Source organism: Coptis chinensis, chromosome 4 (genome assembly GCF_015680905.1).
Source record: "Coptis chinensis isolate HL-2020 chromosome 4, ASM1568090v1, whole genome shotgun sequence".
NCBI classification, from domain to species: Eukaryota; Viridiplantae; Streptophyta; class Magnoliopsida; order Ranunculales; family Ranunculaceae; genus Coptis; species Coptis chinensis.
This window is the reverse complement of record NC_141459.1, coordinates 82,679,787-82,698,423: the sequence shown is the minus strand read 5'-3', so window position 1 is coordinate 82,698,423 and position 18,637 is coordinate 82,679,787.

The window sequence follows — 18,637 nt, the reverse complement described above, 5'->3', positions numbered from 1 at the left end:
TTCATACTGTGGTTATCCGTTTCAGCGTTGAAAAATTCCGCGACAAAATTACATTGAACGCGATCGCGCCTATAAGGAGCGGACCTGCGCCCTATAGCCTAGAACACGAGCGACCCGCCCCCATCTTTAGCGCGACCCGCCCTAAAACACTGGAATTTCAAGTTACACTGCGACCGCGTCCTAAGTGGCCGCCCGGCGCCCTCTAAGCCAAATTTTCCGATTTCTGAGGTTTGTTTGAACCGATTTTTAAGTTTTGGTGTTCTAACTTGTTATTTACATGAACAGCGTAAACAAGACGCTATTCATAAGCGAAGCAAGGACGCTTATCAGGTATTCCTTTATTCCATACCTCGCATCTCCGGTTAGAGGTTTATACTAAAATATCAAGATTGTTTGGAGTGTTGTCGTGTTTAGACTTAGACTTGCATGAGATTAAGGTGCAGTGGGAGAAAAACCGAACGTAATTAACGTCGGCGTCAACAAACAAATCTATCGAGTATACCAATCACTACACCTCTAGCTACTATTCCACCAACCACACGGACATAATGGATGAAGAAAGAGAGACTCCTCTCTCCGACTTTTACAAAGCCTTTGAGCGATAGCCCTAAATCTTGCATCGTTCTAGCGGACCGATGGGGATTTTGAATTCCCCAAACATATTTAATTTGTTACCCGTTTTCCATGGTTTAGACCATGAAAAACCTTATCAACACATCGCGTAGGATTGAACAAGTCCTTACAACATTCCATCATCCTACGGTTGGTGCGGAACAAATTAAAGCGAGGGTATTTCCCTTCACCTTAGCCGATAAAGGCGTCTTGGTTAAGCCCAAAGCGCTAACTCTGCAATGGACTCGTGGGCTAAACTTGTTCAAATTTGTTTATGGAACATTTTACCCACCCCTAAAGACGGATGAGATGCTTTCCAAGATTCATTTTTTCCGACAAAATCCTCATGAATCATTTTCGGAGGCTTGGAATCGTTTCACCGATCTGTTTATAGAGTGTCCACACCATAACCTAGCAAAAGACACATTAGTACGTGCCTTTTTCAAAGGACTTCAACATCACCATAAAGAAGTCCTTGACATAATGAATGGGGGTAATTTCCCTAAGTAAAGGAGCCTCGGAGGCTTACAAATTTTTAGAAGATCAAACTAAACGTAATAACAATTGGGGGGGTAGTGATGATATCCCCCGCGCGGTTAGTTCTTCTTCAATGATTAAAGGCTGCGGTATGTTTGAGATGAAACCCGATCTAGAACTAAAAATTTAATCGAATCTCTAACTAAAAAGGTTGAGGCTATTTACGTGCAACAAAAGCCTATCCCGTCATGAATGTTAACTCCAACCCATGTAATGTCTGTTTGAGTCATGAGCACCACGAATCCTATTGTCCTCTAGCCTATGAACAACAACAATTAGAGCAAGACAATGTTTGCTCCATTAATAGCTATCCTATTCCTAATGCCCCATGGAGACAACATCCCAACTTTAGTTGGCGAAACAACCAACAAGTTTCACCTCCAAGGGTTAATAACCAAAATGTTAGGCAAAGCGAACAACTATAATCAAGCTTCACCTAGGCAGGGGAGGGGACAAAGTCGGGAAATTATAATAATTATAACAACCAAAGCGCAACCCGACAAGGTTTAGCACAAGGTCAGGGGTAATTATAATAGTTATAATACCAATAGAGGTATCGTTTCGGTTAACAATAGTAACTATCACAACCCACCCATAAATAATCAACGTGAGATAGTTCCAGTCGCACCACCTGTGACTACTACACAATCACATCCGGATCGTATAGACGCCTTTATACAGGTTACCCAACAACTTTTCCAATCAATGACTCAATCAAACCAACAGATCTTACAATCCATAAATCAGGGCATACAACAGTTAGCCCAAGAGAAAGCCCAACCAAAAGGCATGTTTCCAGGACAAGCTATACCAAACCCTAAAACAGCAAACACAGCCTTTGAGGTAAATGGAAATACTAGCACGGAAAATACAATCGTAGGTGATCTAAATGCCATCACCACCCTCCGTTCTGGAAGAGTGGTTGATAACAAAGTAACTATGCCTATAGTTACCCCATCAGTACTCCCTACACCGGATATCGAACTAGATACCGAAATAGGAACTGAAGAGCCTACCACTGTAGATGTACCAGTTAAACCACAACCTAAGAAACAGAAAGCCAAGGTTACACATCAAGTCGAGCCATACGCTAAATATAGAGCGAAACCACCGTTCCCTCAAAAATTAGCCATGCTAACCAGGGATACCAACGTTGAGGAGATTAGGAACGTTTTCAAAAATCTAACGATAAACCTTCCTTTTCTCGAAGCTATTAAAAAGCTACCTAATCACGCTTAAGTTTCTTAAAGAGTTGTGCACTACTAGGCGTAAGACCAACATACCTAAAAGCGCCTTTCTAAATGAACAATTCCCAACTTTATCCGAAAATAATGGAATTGTTAAGTACAAGGACCCACGGTCGATCCCCATCAGTAAAATGCACCTTAGGAGATTCCCCACACGACCGCTTTTATTAGACACGGGGCGAAGTGTTAACTTACTCCCGTATTACTTGTATAAACAAATAGGTCTACAGGAAATGCAACCTACAAAAATAACGCGTTGCAATTAGCGGACGGTCAATTAAGTATCCTAAGGGTGTAGTGGAAAACGTGCTTGTTAAGGTTCGGGATTTCTACTATCCCCGCTGATTTTGTTATCCTCGATCTGAGAATTAAGCTAACGACTCTGTACCAATCATCTTAGAAGCCCCTTCTAGCAACCGCCAACGACTTATAAATTGCGCGATGGTAAGATGTCCTTATCTTTTGGCCATCTTACGGTTGAGGTAAATGTTTTAAAAATGATGAAACAATTACCAGATTCGTTTATAGATGGGGAGGTTAGCATGATCGAGAGCTTAGCTCAAGATTATTTTAACAACACGTTTCCTGAAAACAATATGTACAAATTCCTTTCTTTTGAAACTTCAGATTTTGTAAATGACTCCTACTTAGAGGAAGTCAACACCATCCTTGAGTCCACACCAATTGTAGACCCTTCGGTTGCTCCACATATTGAGTATGAAGACTTGCTACCTAAGCAAGTATTCATTATGCAAAAGGAAGACCCCGACGAAACATCTATTGATTTTCCTTCCACCCCAGTGCTTAAACCTCTTCCCCCATAATTAAAATATATTCAACTTGATCCGGATGGTAGTCATCCGGTAATTATATCTTCTCTGTTATCTAAGAATGAAGAGACGTTTAATCTGGGTGATTAGGGAACATCGGTCTGTGATTGGTTGGTCCCTAGCCGACATTAAGGGAATTGACCTTAATGTTTGCACTCATCGTATCCATTTGGAGGATAACGCGAAGACTTCTCGCGAACCTCAGAGTCGTTTGAACCCTGCCATGAAAGAGGTGGTTAGGGAAGAAGTCTTACGCTTACTCGATGCGGGTATCATATACCCAATCTCTGATAGCGAATGGGTAAGCCCCATTCATGTAGTTCCTAAGAAATCGGGGAGTTACCATGGTTCGTAACGGAAAGGGTGACTATGTTGTCACACAAGGTCCTATGAAATGGAGGATCTGTATTGATTACAGACGTTTAAATGCTATGACACGAAATGATCACTTTCCTTTACCCTTTATAGATCAAATGCTCGAACGCCTAGCTGGTCATGCTTTTTATTGTTTTCTGGATGGCTACTCAGGCTATTTTCAGATTATTATTGATATTGATGACCAAGAAAAGACTACCTTCACATGCCCCTTTGGAACGTATGCCTATAAACGAATGCCTTTTGGCCTTTGTAATGCTCCTGGTACCTTCTAGCGGTGAATGCTTCATATATTTAGTGACATGGTAGAGCGCTTTATGGAAGTTTTTATGGATGATTTTTCTATCTATGGAGACTCCTTCACAGACTGTTTGTCTAACCTGTCTAAGGTTTTGACACGGTGTGAAGAAAAGAGTCTCGTTTTAAACTGGGAAAAGTGTCATTTCATGGTGAAAAAGGGCATAGTACTAGGTCACATCGTATCTAGTGATGGTATCGAAGTAGATAAAGCCAAACTAGATAAGATAGCGACCCTACCTGAACCACGGACTGTCCATGATATTAGAGCCTTTTTAGGCCATGCAGGTTTTTATAGGCGGTTTATTAAAGACTTCTCGAAAATAGCTAGGCCCTTAACTAATCTGCTTTTGAAAGATGCAATCTTTGATTTTAATTTTAACTGTACGCAGGCTTTTGAAACTTTAAAAGCCACCTAACCTCTGCACCAATTATACAGACCTCCCGATTGGTCTAAACCTTTTGAACTCATGTGTGATGCTAGTGACTATGCACGGTTAGTGCGATCTTGGGACAAAAACTAGATAATAAGTCCACTTTGTCATTTATTATGCTAGTAAAACCTTAAACGATGCTCAACGGAATTATTCAACTACCGAAAAAGAATTCTTAGCTGTCATTTATGCTTTAGATAAGTTTAGTCCTTATTTGGTTGGTTCTAAAACTTTAGTTTACACGGACCATGCGACCTTTAAGTACCTTCTTGCAAAGAAGGATGCTAAGCGAGATTAATCCGATGGATCCTTCTCCGCAAGAGTTCACATTAGAAATAAAGGACAAAAGAGGGTCGAAAACGTAGTTGCCGACCACTTATCTAGACTCACAAAGCGGCGATCAAAGTGATTACGAGTCCATACCGGACTCTTTTCTTGATGAGCATCGTATCACGATTTTTCAACACCATGGTATCTTCGACATTGTAAATTATTTAGCGGCCGATGTTATGCCTTATAATTGGTCAAGAAATGAACGTAAGAAGTTCTTGGCTAGAGTTAAGTTATACTCTTTGGGATGAGCCATACCTTTTTAAGTATTGTGCGGATCAGATTATTCGTCATTGTATTCCCGATTGGGAATATAATGAAGTCCTATCATTACGCCATGACAAAGAGTGTGGTGGCCATTTTAGTGGGATGAAAACAGCCGCTAAAGTTCTTCAATGTGAATTTTATTGGCCTACCCTTTTAAGGATGCCCAAGTGCATTGCAAGGCGTGTATTCGTTGCCAACAACTTGGGCGAATCACTTAAACGTAATATGATGCCATTAAATCCAATCTTGATAGTAGAAATTTTTGACGTTTGGGGCATTGATTTCATGGGTCCTTTCCCTGTTTCCCACGGTTTCATTTATATTCTAGTTGCCGTGGACTACGTGTCTAAATGGATAGAGGCCCTAGCTTGCCGTAGCAATGACCATAAGACCGTTGTATTTTTATTAAAGAATATATTTTAAATGGGTTTGGCATTCCTAAAGCCATCATTAGTGATGGTGGAACACATTTTTGCAACAGAGTTGTTGCATCCCTAGTGAAAAAGTATGGAGTTACACACAAAGTAGCAACTCCTTATCATCCACAAACTAGCGGACAAGTAGAAGTTTCTAATAGGGAAATCAAAAAGATTTTAGAAACAACTGTAAACCCTGATAGGAAAGATTGGTCGAAGCGTCTATCGGATGCCTTATGGGCGTATAGAACTGCTTTCAAAACTCCTATAGGTATGTCTCCCTTTAGACTTGTATTTGGGAAACCATGTTATTTGCCCGTTGAATTAGAGCACCGTACTCTGTGGGCTATAAAAAGCCTTAACTTCAATATTGATGAGGCAGGTGTCAAACGTAAGTTGCAATTGAATGAGCTTGAAGAAATCCGTAGCGATTCTTACGATCTCGAAGAAGGATTATAAAGCTAACATGAAGCGTGTTCATGATAAGCAAATCTTGCGAAAAGAGTTTGTGGTCGGTCAAAAGGTCTTGCTTTACAACTCCCGTCTACATATTTTCCTGGGGAAACTAAAACCCGTTGGTCCGGTCCTTTTAAGTTATCAAGTCACCCCTTACGGGGCAATCACCTTGGTAAATCCCAATGACAACGGTACCTTTCAAGTTAATGGTCAACGGTTAAAATATTTTCACGAACTTCGTCCCCTAATGTAGAGGAAGTCCTTTTACAAGACCGCGTCTATGAGGATTGACCTTTGTCATTGGTGTACTTCCTTTCACTTCCATATAGTGGTAAGTGCACCATTCAGGTAACGGGCCCTCCCTATGGAGTGTGTGGTGTAAATCTTGGATCCTAAGTCCACAGTTAACATAATTCACGTTTTCCACTTTTGCATGTTTTCTCGGTTTTTGAGTCATGTTCCTCTATGGGGTGAATTATGTATTTATTATTTTTCGTTTTTCTTATAATAAACTAATAAATAAAAAATAAATAAATAAATAATAATAATAATAAAAATTCTTAATCATAAAATAGCAATCCAACAAGTCTTGGGAATCTGACTTTAAACGACCCGCGTTAGAACAAATTTTGTGTTTAAAAATTTGTTTGGGGGTGGGCAATCGATCTTTTCATCTGGATTGCTCGAACTTTCCATTTGTGTTGCTTAGGCCCATTACTTGTAGTTCAGTTGGGTTGACATAATCTAAACTTTGATTTCCTTCGTTCGTATAACTTACGTCACACACGCACTTCGAGGCATTTTTTCACCTTCTTATATGTCACCCATGGCTGAAATTGAGTGTTTTATGGATCATTGGATTGGAAATTCTCTACTGATCATTTCCATAACTCATTCGCCAAAATCGGGCCATTAATTAACGGCAAATTCAATTTGAAATTGCGAAAAACTTCGGAAAATTTCGAATTCAAGTTGGGCTTGGGCCTAAACCGGACGCGACGCGGCTTTGTCGTCTCCTTCCTTCCCAAAATGTACACACTTCTTTCCTTTTCAACCCGCCGGTTACTAAGGTTTAAAACAAACCTTAAAACAAAAAAAAAAAAAAAAAAATAAAAAAAAAAAAAACTTAACTACACTTAACTACACGCCAAGAAATTCAAATCCAACTAAAATCTTCTACAAAACCATTAGTTGTCTCGAAACTTCAATGGCGCTACGACAAAGAATTTTTCGAACGATTTTTGCTTCCGACGACTTGGCGCCATTTTTACGATCGCGGAGATAATTAGGAGGCATTGGAACGGGTGGTACTTTCTTTCGGAGGAGTTCTATCACTATGATTTGGTAGAACATTTTTATAAGAAGCGAGAATTGGAGGGGATAGGATTTTCATAAAGGTAGCGAGGAACGAGGAGGGAAGTAAGGCGGTTGTTGTTATCAACTGTTAGGAATTACGCTTTGAAAGCAACACGGTAAGCGACAATTCGGGAATCAAAGATACTTAGAGTTCTGCTTTGATTAAGGATCTTGTCGTGGAGGGTGAATACAATCCGACATCTCATTTAAGATCCGCTTAGTCAACCCGAGAACCAATCAACCGGTCAGAGCTTCGGTGGATTGGTAGGAACGCCCGGGAAAGACAAAGTCGATTGATATCGGCCCGCAATGTGCGCGACGTTCTCTACGGATTTTGCAAACAAATAAGTATAATTTCTGCATCCTCGATTTAATGTTTAATGTGATTCGAGGAGGTGGGGAAAAGCTTGGAGCTTCTTCCGTATTGATCACTAAGATCATGCTCTCCTTTAGAGCTGTCGCAAGATCTGCTCCTATTAAGATCAAATTGCATTCTAATACAAGTATCTATCTGGATTGCATCCAAGAGACTTGGCCGTTATCAAGAAAAATGGGTGAGTCGGAGGATGAAAGGGAGGATATGACATGTCTGGATGACGATGCATTAGATAAATGTAGTTCTAATTTAGAACGCATGCAAGTGTTGCAAACTGCCTTGCGTTGCGTTTATGATATTTGTGAAGATATCCGAGATAGACAGATTGTAGTTCGAAAGAAGCAAACAAACCTTCAGACGAGATTTGAAATGCTTGAAGGGGTTCGGGGCGATATCTTGTCTAACATGGAGACTATCCACCAAAGATCAACAAGCCCAATTATCACGAATGTCGGGTGAGATGGAAGCACATCGCTTGTTCGAATAGAGATGCTCTGACGCATGCCACCCGTGGAGGACTCTATTTCAGCCCGAGTCCCGTGGCATGAGCGTCGTCGCCAAAGGACAGATGGTTCAAGCCATTCTCCATGCCAGGACCAATCTCCATCTCAGGGTCCATCTTCATCACATGGCTAGGTGTTCACCATCAGTTGTGTTCGCTGTTATTTCATGGTTTTGATTGTTTTATTAGTTGGATTTTAATTAAGTAGTTAAATTTAAATATTAATATGTTTGTTTTATGTTGTTTGGATTTAAATTTTATTTTTAATATAATTGGTTAATTTCGAGAACTGCTTGTTTTTATCATTAATCCCACCTTCCCGACTTGTTTGGGGGTGGTAATATTTATACCGAGCATAATTCGTTATATGATCATCTGCAGTAAAGTTGTCTTGGAGGAAAGGTTGAGAATTTGGCCGATATTGGCATATCTATGATTTGTGTGGTAGTAGCATGAAATCTAGGAGAGTTTAGAAGTTACTATTCTAAATCCAGTATAAAAGATACCAGGATTTTTAGAAAATCAAGAAGATGGGTTGTTTCCGTTTTCGGGTTTGGAATCTTTCTATTTCGGAAATTGCCTTTAAACAATTTGGCAACTTGCCGATTCGTTTTAGAAAGCACAGAACCTATTTAAACCCCTTCATTCTACACTAACAAACCACACTACACCCCACCATCATCCCTCACCTTTCACTCCAAGTTTTTCCTTTTTTTTCCTCCAAACTTCTGTTTCAAAGATTTACGAGCTTAGCGCTGCGCTTCGTCGAAGCACCGCACCATTGTATGCGCCGAAAAGTTTACTTTCGAGGCGTGACCCGCACCCTCTTTGGAGCGCGACTCGCGCCCAAACACTGTTATTGCAAAACCCACGAAAGCACGCCATCGCATCGCGCCATCAGGAACGCGGAAAATTCAAATTTTCAGAGGATCATTCTAGGATTTTTTGGAACTGTTCAAAGAGTAGTTGAGATGACATCTCCTATAGTCATACCTGAACAGTCTTTCGAAGATGTGTTGGGCACCGAGACCTATGGACATTGGTTCCGACACAGGATCCTGCAGTTAGGATGGCGTCATCTACTGGTAAGTGATGACGATTCATATTCACCACAGCTTACTGCTTATTTCTACGACCACGTTAAATTCTATTGTAATCAGGATGGAGAACAAGAATTCTCCATCGTAGTCAATGACACGACATATCAATTCAATAAAAATGTGGTCGCTTTAGTTTCAGGATTACCAATACCTGATCCTGTTCACACATGGGCATATATGACCGATAATGCATACCTTTATGATTATACATATTTCCATGAGTATTATGGGGAGGCGTATTTGAGTAATGGACCGAGGCGATATAGCATTGCCCTTGGTAGCCTTTCCCTAAACATAGGCACCACCATGTTATTCATCGATGAATATTTTGGGGAATGGCGGTTCATTTTTACGCAAAAGCGATGCTTGCGGTGCGCAGGTGACATTTTCCTCGCTTTAGGTGAGGGACATCGCCGATATGACATTCCCCAAGTTTTAGTCGCTAGTCTTAAGAGAGCCCAAAGCATGAGGCGTAAGTATCTTCTTATGCCTGTTTTAGTAAGCATCATGCGTAGTTGTTTTACTGTGATTACGTGAAAAATTCACAGATTGGAAAAAGGGTTGAAGTCATGAGACCCACCAATTGGGTGGTTCGCTCATTGCGAATAATGACTTGGCGGGATGGCAGGTGCGACCTCATTTGGTTGCCCGTACATCCCATCGACATAATAACACTTGAACATGTTAGCATTAGTAGATGATAAATGGCGGCAAGCTTGGCAAGTTATAATGGGTGGCGGGGATTGAAGGAACCTCATCTCTTTAAGGAGGAGGAGGATGCTTAAAGCGGGGAGATAAGGTAAGTTTTTAGTTTTGTTATTGTTTGCTTATGTCCCAAGCAAATTTAATTGTTAACCCCATAATGGGTGGAACTCTTATAGAGTTGCGTAGTATTTTATTTCCTATATTAGTATGTTCTAACCTTGTTTTGCGGATGTCCCGGAATTTTCAGCGTTTCCATGGTATTTTTCTACCCTCTTTATTTAAATGCTTTGAGGACAAAACATGTTTCTTGTTTGGGGGGCATAGAAACCGCGTGTAATTAAGGCATCTGTTAGGATATAGAAATGTATAATATTCATTTGTTTTCAAGTTAAAAATTTTCAAAAACATAAATAAATAAGTTTATGCTATACACTTAGGAATATTGGTATTGTTTTCTTTCTCTATGCTCTTAACAATCTAGAAGTCTCCGTAGCTTTTGCATCGAATAATTGTTAGAAACTTAGGTTAATATGTAGGTAATAATTTTTGCATCTATCTATAAATATATTACATGAGTATCTATGATTGTTAGCGATAAGTTTTTAAAGCTAGGCTAGAGTACTTATTCTACAAATCTGTGAGAATATAGCCTAAAGCCTTATATGAAGCCGAAACATTTGAGAAATGACACAAGGGAGAAGTAAATCCGGATAGAGAAATCACACGTCCACTTGCTTGATCACTATGCCATATCCTAAGCGAGAATTTAGGCCCTCTTTGGATCGATATAGCTAGAAATTCAAACCTATGAATTATTTTCCGCTAGTAAGCCCCTCGAGCCTTTCTTTAGCCTTTCATAACCCACAAATCCTTGACCTGTTTAAAAAAACAAAACAAAATAAAAATAAAATAAAAATAAAATCAACCTACCCAATCTAGAATAAGTCCGAGAATAGAATGAGGAAGAAAGAAGAAGAGAAAACAGGTGTGTAAACAAAAGTTAGTTAATTGCTTCGGAAAATAAAGAAAAGAAGTTTCCATCCAACGAAAAGAAAAATAAAAATAGAAATAAAATAAAAACTCCGAAAAAATAGAATAAAAGGAGTTAAAAGCCAAAGAAAAAGAAAAAAAAATATGGTTAAGGATGGAAACAAAATGTAGAAGCAAAAGTAAATAACAAGGCTTTCTCTAAGTTACATAATATGAAGACTCTACTATCTCAGACTTATCCTTTTGAATATCCATTTCTCTCCTTCTTAAACCATCTCCTAATCCTTGCAACACCTAATAAAGACCTCTAGCTCAATTAGGAATAGGTTAGTGTGATAGTAAGTGGCAGATGTGTTTAATCGACTCCGGCTTCCTTGTTGTCATTGAGATTGTAAGGTAAAGTGTGCCCTCTGCACTTTGGAGTAAATAAACAAAGCGGAAAAATCGAGTGGTTTTCGTCTTGACATTTATGTGAGGGACCTACTTAAGGGCGCTATTCGAAGTTTTCAGAAATGAACCGCTAGGCATTTCATAGTATTACTCATAGTATTTATATTTGTATCATAAATGATTGATTATTATGCATACATTAGCTTAGGTTTTGACTTGGTTATTCTTATTCATTTGCTAGTGAGATATATAGATAGTTGGGACATAAATGAGGAAACAATAGTTTTATTTCTTAGTCATTGTAGTATAGTTGAAGTTTGTGAGTACCTTCTTTGGAAAACTCTCACGAGGCTATAACTTCGTCCACTAGGGAATTCCTAGTGGTTTAAGGCCTTGTTGCATATGGTCAATGCAATGCACTCAAAGAAAAGCGAGTAGTTAGAACTCCATTTTTTGTCACTTATTCTAATTTCTCATCTTTGCTTGAGGACAAGCAAAATGCTGTTTGGGGGTGGTTTGATAAGAGCCCAAAACTGTAGTTTTAACCCAGAATAAGGCATACTTTTAGACCAATTATGTGAGTAATAATTAAGAGTTAACACTGATTACGTGTTTTTATGCATTTCAGGTTTCAAAGTCCATTATGTACAGAAATGTGCCACTTTAGCGAGATAAAGGAGCTAAAGTCGGTTACTAAGGAGTTCCGTGATTAAAGGCCAAGATTCAAGAAGACAAAGCCTTTCTAAAGCCCGGTCAAAAGCTGAAAAGTCGGCCTTGGTGAAAACAAAGACACAAGTCGGTGAGAACTTTTTGAAGGCCGTATCTTTGGACTCAGACCTCGGAATGGGGCCTACCTTATGTCAAAACGACCGGATCGGAAAGAGCTTTCCAATGGTCTAAGCCTTGATCCAATAAGAGGAGCAGAAGTGGACAAAAAGTCTGTTGAAGCCAACTGCAGCTGAAGAGGTTTTTTTGGACTGAAAGAATTGGGTTTTGGGCCTGATTCTCTGGCCCAAAACATGGCTCCAAGCCCATGCACGATTTTTGGATCTGAATGTATAAAAACCAAAGCTTCACTCTTAGTTAATGGTAGATAGTTAATGGTAGCTAGTTAGACCTAAAACCATATAGATAATTCTAGATCTAGTTTTTAGTAGATTAATTAAGTTTTAATTCCATTTTCAATTCTTGTTTTAGATTAAGTCTTTGAATCATTGTTCTTGATTGATTAGATAAATAAAATAGTTATTTTGTCAATTTCGATTTTTGTCATCTCAATTTATAGATCTAGTTTTAATTCTTGTTGATTATCATTTCGTAGTTTAAGTAGATTGAAACATTGTTAGTTAATTTAGTTAAGTTAGATTTTTAATATGATGAGTAGTTATAATTCAATGGGAAATGATGGTTTGATGACTTAAGGCTAAAACCTCCATTAGAGGGATTGATGAAGCCTTGATGAAAACTTAGTGGTATAGTGTAGAAGCATTGTAGAATCTATTCCACTCTAGAAGGTCGTGATTCGCCATGAGAATGGGTGGACGACCTCACATGCTAGTTAGTATTCGGTAGAAATGCCATGAACACTAGGGATTAGAACTCGAATTTCTTGCCGTAAGAACGTAAGAATCGAGATACAAGAATCTATGCTAGGTTGTTAAGTTGGATTCGAGGTGCATTCAATTCCCCTCTAATCCTTTATCTAGATTCAAAACAATCATATTTTCCATAGCATTAAGTAGTTAAGATCAACATAATCAATTTCATATAGGTATCGTAGTATAACACCCCCAGTAAAAGCTCTCATTAGACTTAAGACTGACAAATTAGACTATAAAATATTCCATGCTAGAGAACTAGGAATGGAACGAATTTGTTACTCCACTTTATTTCGATAGACCTGAGAGTAGAAACTTTGATAAACATAGGCTCATAAGTTAGTTTAGTTTACTTACGTTTTGAGTTCATCGTTCATTTCGTAGGTAAACTATTTATTTTATGCTTTATCATGATGTTACATTCCACTTCCCATTATCAATCATATTGGACACATTCGCATTTAATCTGCAGCTGGAATCATGTATAAGTGATAATGGAAAATAATTCTTGAGTATACCTAATGGGTGCCATGGATCAAGCCAGAATTTTGTCGTCCTCCAATTCCCAAGTTGATGATGAACTATTTTCTTAGCTTCCTTTTCTGTTTTTAAGAATGTTCCTCCACACCAATGAGCAATCATTGGGTATTTTAAGCTCCCAGAAGTTCCTATCCTTTATCAGATTCTTTTGTACCCATTTTGTCCATAGTGTGTTCCTTCCACTCACTATATACCATATGTGCTTCAGACTTGCAGCTAAGTTCGATTTGTTCAAATCCCTTATCGCCAACCCTCCTTCTTTATTTGGATAACATAACTCTTCCCAACTGATTAGTGCATGCGAAGTGGTGCATTCAGGCCCTGACCATAGGAAGTTCCTGCATAACTGATTAATTTCATCAATAATACTTTGCGGTAGTACAAACGACGAAATCCAGTAAATACTCATGTTATTTAACACTGCCTTGATTAGTTGCAGCCTCCCTGCATAAGACAATGCTCTTCCTTTCCAACTTTGTATCTTTCTCCTTACATTCTCTATCAATGCCATGCAATCTGTCGCTTTTAACCTTGTTGTTATCAGTGGCAGTCCTAGATATCTCACCGGCAATACTCCCCTTTGAAACTGGATTATCCCTTCTATTTGTGTACTCATATTGTCAGTCATTCCTGCATAGAACATGTTACTCTTCCCCCAATTCACTTGCAACCCCGAGCACAGTTTGAACTTGTCTAGAGAGTCTTTTAAATTTCTTACTGTGTTCACATCCCCATTCATAAAGGCTATTAAGTCATCTGCAAAAGATAGATGAGTAACAGGTGGATTAATGCATTTATAATGGAACTTATACTCCCCTTCCTCAACTCTTCTTCTCAGTATCTGGGTGAAAAACTCCATTACCAGCACAAATAAATATGGCTACATAGGGTCTCCTTGCCTTATCCCTCTCTTACTTCTGAAATACCCAAACGGTGTCCCATTTATCATAATCGAGAACCTAAGTGTTTCAATACATGTTTGCACCCAATTTGCGAAGATTAATGGCACTCCCAATCTAAGCAATGCAAATCTCACTGCCTCCCATCTTACTGAATCATAGGCCTTTCTTAGGTCTATTTTTGCTGCACATCTCGGCGGACCATTATCTCTATGGTAATTATGAAGCAGCTCATGCGATAGTAATATATTATCCTGTATACTCCTGGCCTAATATAAATGCAGATTGGTTAAGTGATATCACCTTGGGTAGATATAATCTCATTCTGCCTGTCAGAATCTTTGTTATGCACTTATAAACCACATTGCAGCATGCAATTGGTCTATAATCACTGAGAGAACTTGGAGCGTGCACCTTTGGGATCAAGGTAATACATGTAGCATTCACCTCTTGTAGCATCATGCCTGATCTGAAAAAATTTCTTACTGCCTTCACGAAATCATCCCCAATTATTCTCCAAGTTGCTTTGAAGAACAATGATGAGAAGCCATCACTACCTGGCGCCTTATCACTATCAATGTTAGATAAACATTCTATTATTTCATCCCTAGTCACCTCCTTAATCAGTTCCTCTTGATCGTTTTGATTTAATTGCTCCACCTATATTTCATTCAGCATACTGAAATCCATTTCATCCATCTTATCCGGGCTATATAGATTCCTATAAAACTTCGCACACTCATCCCCTATATCTTCGATTTCCTCCAGTACTTGTCCCTGCGTGTCCTTCAGACAAGTTATTTTATTTGTCATCCTTCTCACCTTCACTGAAATGAAAAAATACTTAGTATTGTTATCCCCCACAGTTACCATTTGTTCTCTCGATTTCTGTTTGTATTCTGACTCCTCTACCACTGCTGCCCTTACAAACCTCTTTGTGATTATCCTCTCCTTTTGTAATAACTCCGTTTCCATTGGTTGTATTTGTAGCTGCGTCTGAATCAGATCCAGTTCTATTTTTGCATCTTTTTTTCTTGTTGTGGCCAATCCTCTCTCTCGATTCCAGGAGATAAACTCAGCCTTAACATGCTTCAGTTTTTTCATAAATGTATACATTGGATTGCCAACTACCAATATGCGCCATGACTCTTGAACCAATTCCAGAAACCCATCCTCTTGTATCCAGTTGTTAAAAAATCTGAACGACTTCTTACACTGTCCTTTTGGTTTGCTTGACTTCACCACCATTGATGAGTGGTCTGAAGTTGCGCCTGGGTTGTTAAAGGTAGCCTCTGTTTCACTAAATTCACTAATCCATTCTGCGTTAACCATCACACGATCAAGTTTTCTCCATTTCCTCGCAGCTTGTTTATTACTCCATGTGAGGAAATTCCCCTTATATTTAAGGTATGTTATCCCAGCTAGTGTCACACATTCCAGCAGATCATGGAAATGGTGCGGTCTTGTCTCTTTCCCTCCAACTCTCTCCTGTGAATTCAGCACCGAGTTAAAATCACCCAACACAATCCATGGTTTTTGTACCATATAAGACATACAACATTATTTTCTTTGATTCTTCGTCACCAGTTAAACACTCTTATTCACTCCAAAACATTTTGTGACTCACGTTACTTCTCTTTGGACCCTTTTTTTTTATTGGACTCCTCCACCTCAACTCACTGACGATTTCGATGATTTGTTCATTAATGTATTAGATGGTCGTCGTTGGCTACTTCAATTGTATACAGATGGTTTAGGAATGGCTACTCATCAACAAATGCTGCACTATTATGTTTAACTTCTAGCACGTGCTCTTAAATGGTCCAAATCTATCCATTCTTCTTTCAAGATGAAAAATGTCCGTGCTTAATCTCTTACCATTTAGTGAAGAAGAAGAAGCAAAAGGGATCCTGTAAGTGGCCGTTTGGTTTTGCTGTTGAAATCAGTGTTTCCCCATTCTTTTACTTAAATAAACGTTTGGCCCTCATAAAACTGACACTATATTCTCTCTATAGGTACTCATGTTTTTAAAATAACCCAAGATGCGTGCTATGGTGCAAGGAGTGGTAAGCACTATTAATTTCCAATTTCTATATTTTTTTTCCCTTATTGCTTCAAACGTGAGGAGACTGTTGAGATTATTTGTCCCACTCCACTCTGTTGCCAATTGGCATGGGGTGTGTTTGAAAGTTTAAGAGAAACATGTGCTTCTTTTATCCATTCTTAGTGTGCCTTTTATCTTATTGTTTATTGATTATGGAAAACTTGAATATTATTGCCTTCTTTATTTGCTATACTGGAAAAAGGAGTAATATTAGGAGTGAGGAAGACTGAACTGGATAATTCAGGTGGTATGCATGCTTCATTCCATATCACAGATTTGTAAACCAACTTTTGGGCTAGTTGTGTACATGGTTGGTAGAAGTATTTTAATTCTACTTGGTAGGGAAGATATACTTTCTATAATGATGCAGTTCTCACCCATTACACACTTGATATATATTGAATCGCATTGTACAAATTTTCTCACATTAGTGCAATTCTTGCCTAGCAAAAAAAATGAGGGGGAGGGGGTAATATTACATGTATACCCTTGAGTTTCAGGAACCTTAATTTAACAACAATCTAAAGTTTCCTTTTTTTGCAATGTATCCAAAAAACTGCTCTGTGTCCACACAGTCTAACATGCCTTCGATACATTTACCATTTTTTGGTCCATCTTGTCACACGGCATTGACGTGGCCCACCGAACCGGTCTAAGGTGTTAGACCGCTAGTTGACAAACCTAACGATAGTGTTCTATAAAATGGCCTAGGTGTGCCCAACCTTCTTGCCTAGGTCTCATATTGGGCTAGTAAGTGTCAAAAGGAGTGAGGTTGATCTTAGCAAGCAGTGTTCTTTCGAATCTACCAATGTATTTGGTCTTTAATTATCATCCCTAAAGGTGTGGCTGCAAATATTGAGAGATTGATTCGAGATTTCATTTGGATCGGAGGAACATAGAAAATATCACTGTAGTGTGCTTACCAAAAGAAGTGGGGGGTCTCGGTTTACGTTCACTTGTAGACATGAACCAAGTGTTACTTGGAAGATGGATATATACATGGTGGAAGAAAGGGCTCTTTGGCGTGATGTGATTAGTGCAAAGTATGGGATCAACAACCACAGTTGGTGGCCCAAGCAAACATCTAAACCCCATGGATGCAACCTTTGGAGAGGAATACTAAACGTGTTACCGAACTTCAAATGTGGAGTAAACTTTAGTGTGGGGAATGGGCATAAATGCTTATTTTGGACGGACACATGGCTCGGGGATAAGCCTCTCGCTGTCCAATTTCCTTTAATCTTTCAAGCTTCTAATAAGCAAGAGGGTTATGTTTATGAGTTTTCACATACGGACAACGGTCACATGGCATGGAATTTGGTTTTGAGGAGGTGTAGTAATGATTGGGAAGTACAACAATATGCTAGGTTACATGGACACACCATATTTTGAAAAAAATCTGCGTCGGATACGTATCCACCTGTCAATTTTGATATTTTGCCGTGTCCGACAATTCGTATCCGTGTCCGATACAACGTGTTAATGTAACCTAGACAATATGCTAACCTCACGGTGCTACTCGAAACAGTGATACTGAACGAGGAAGAAGGCAGATGCTTATGACTTTGGACTAAGAACAACATGTTCTCTGTCAGTTCTTTCTATGATAGAATACATACCCAAACACATAATTTGGAGATAATGCACAACGCCTTCCCCTCCAAATTGGTATGGAGAATTCAGATACCTCTAAAAGTGAAGTTTTTCTTCTGGGGAGTCATGCTTGGGAAAACATTGATGGCTGATGCTTTAATTCATAGAGGTACAATTGTTTCTCCCTTATGTTCCATGTGTAATATGCTTATGGAGACTACCAGTCATCTGTTCTTGCATTGTCCCTTTGCTTTGGAGGTATGGACTATGTTGTTACAACCAATGGTTATGGCTTTCCCTTTGCTAGCACAAGCTCATTCGGTCGAAGAATTCATCATTAATTGGCCAAGGCGGAGAGGGAAGACCTTTGGGTCGGCTATGTGGAGGCTTTTACCAAACGCCGCTATTTGGGTTCTATGGAAGACTAGAAATCACCATATCTTCAAGAACAAGGACTGTGAGGTTCGAAAAACAGTGGAGGAAATCAAAGGATTGCTATGGTATTGGACGTCCAACTCAGATGAAAGGAGACAGTATCACTTCAGAAATCTAGTGCTGAATTGGCATAACGTTATCATGGACGATGATGCGGGGGGCTAATGTTATAGGGGTACGGTGTGTTAGTATATTTTCTTTTCTTTGCCTTTGTTTCTCTGCTTCTGTTTTGTAATTGGGCTACTTGT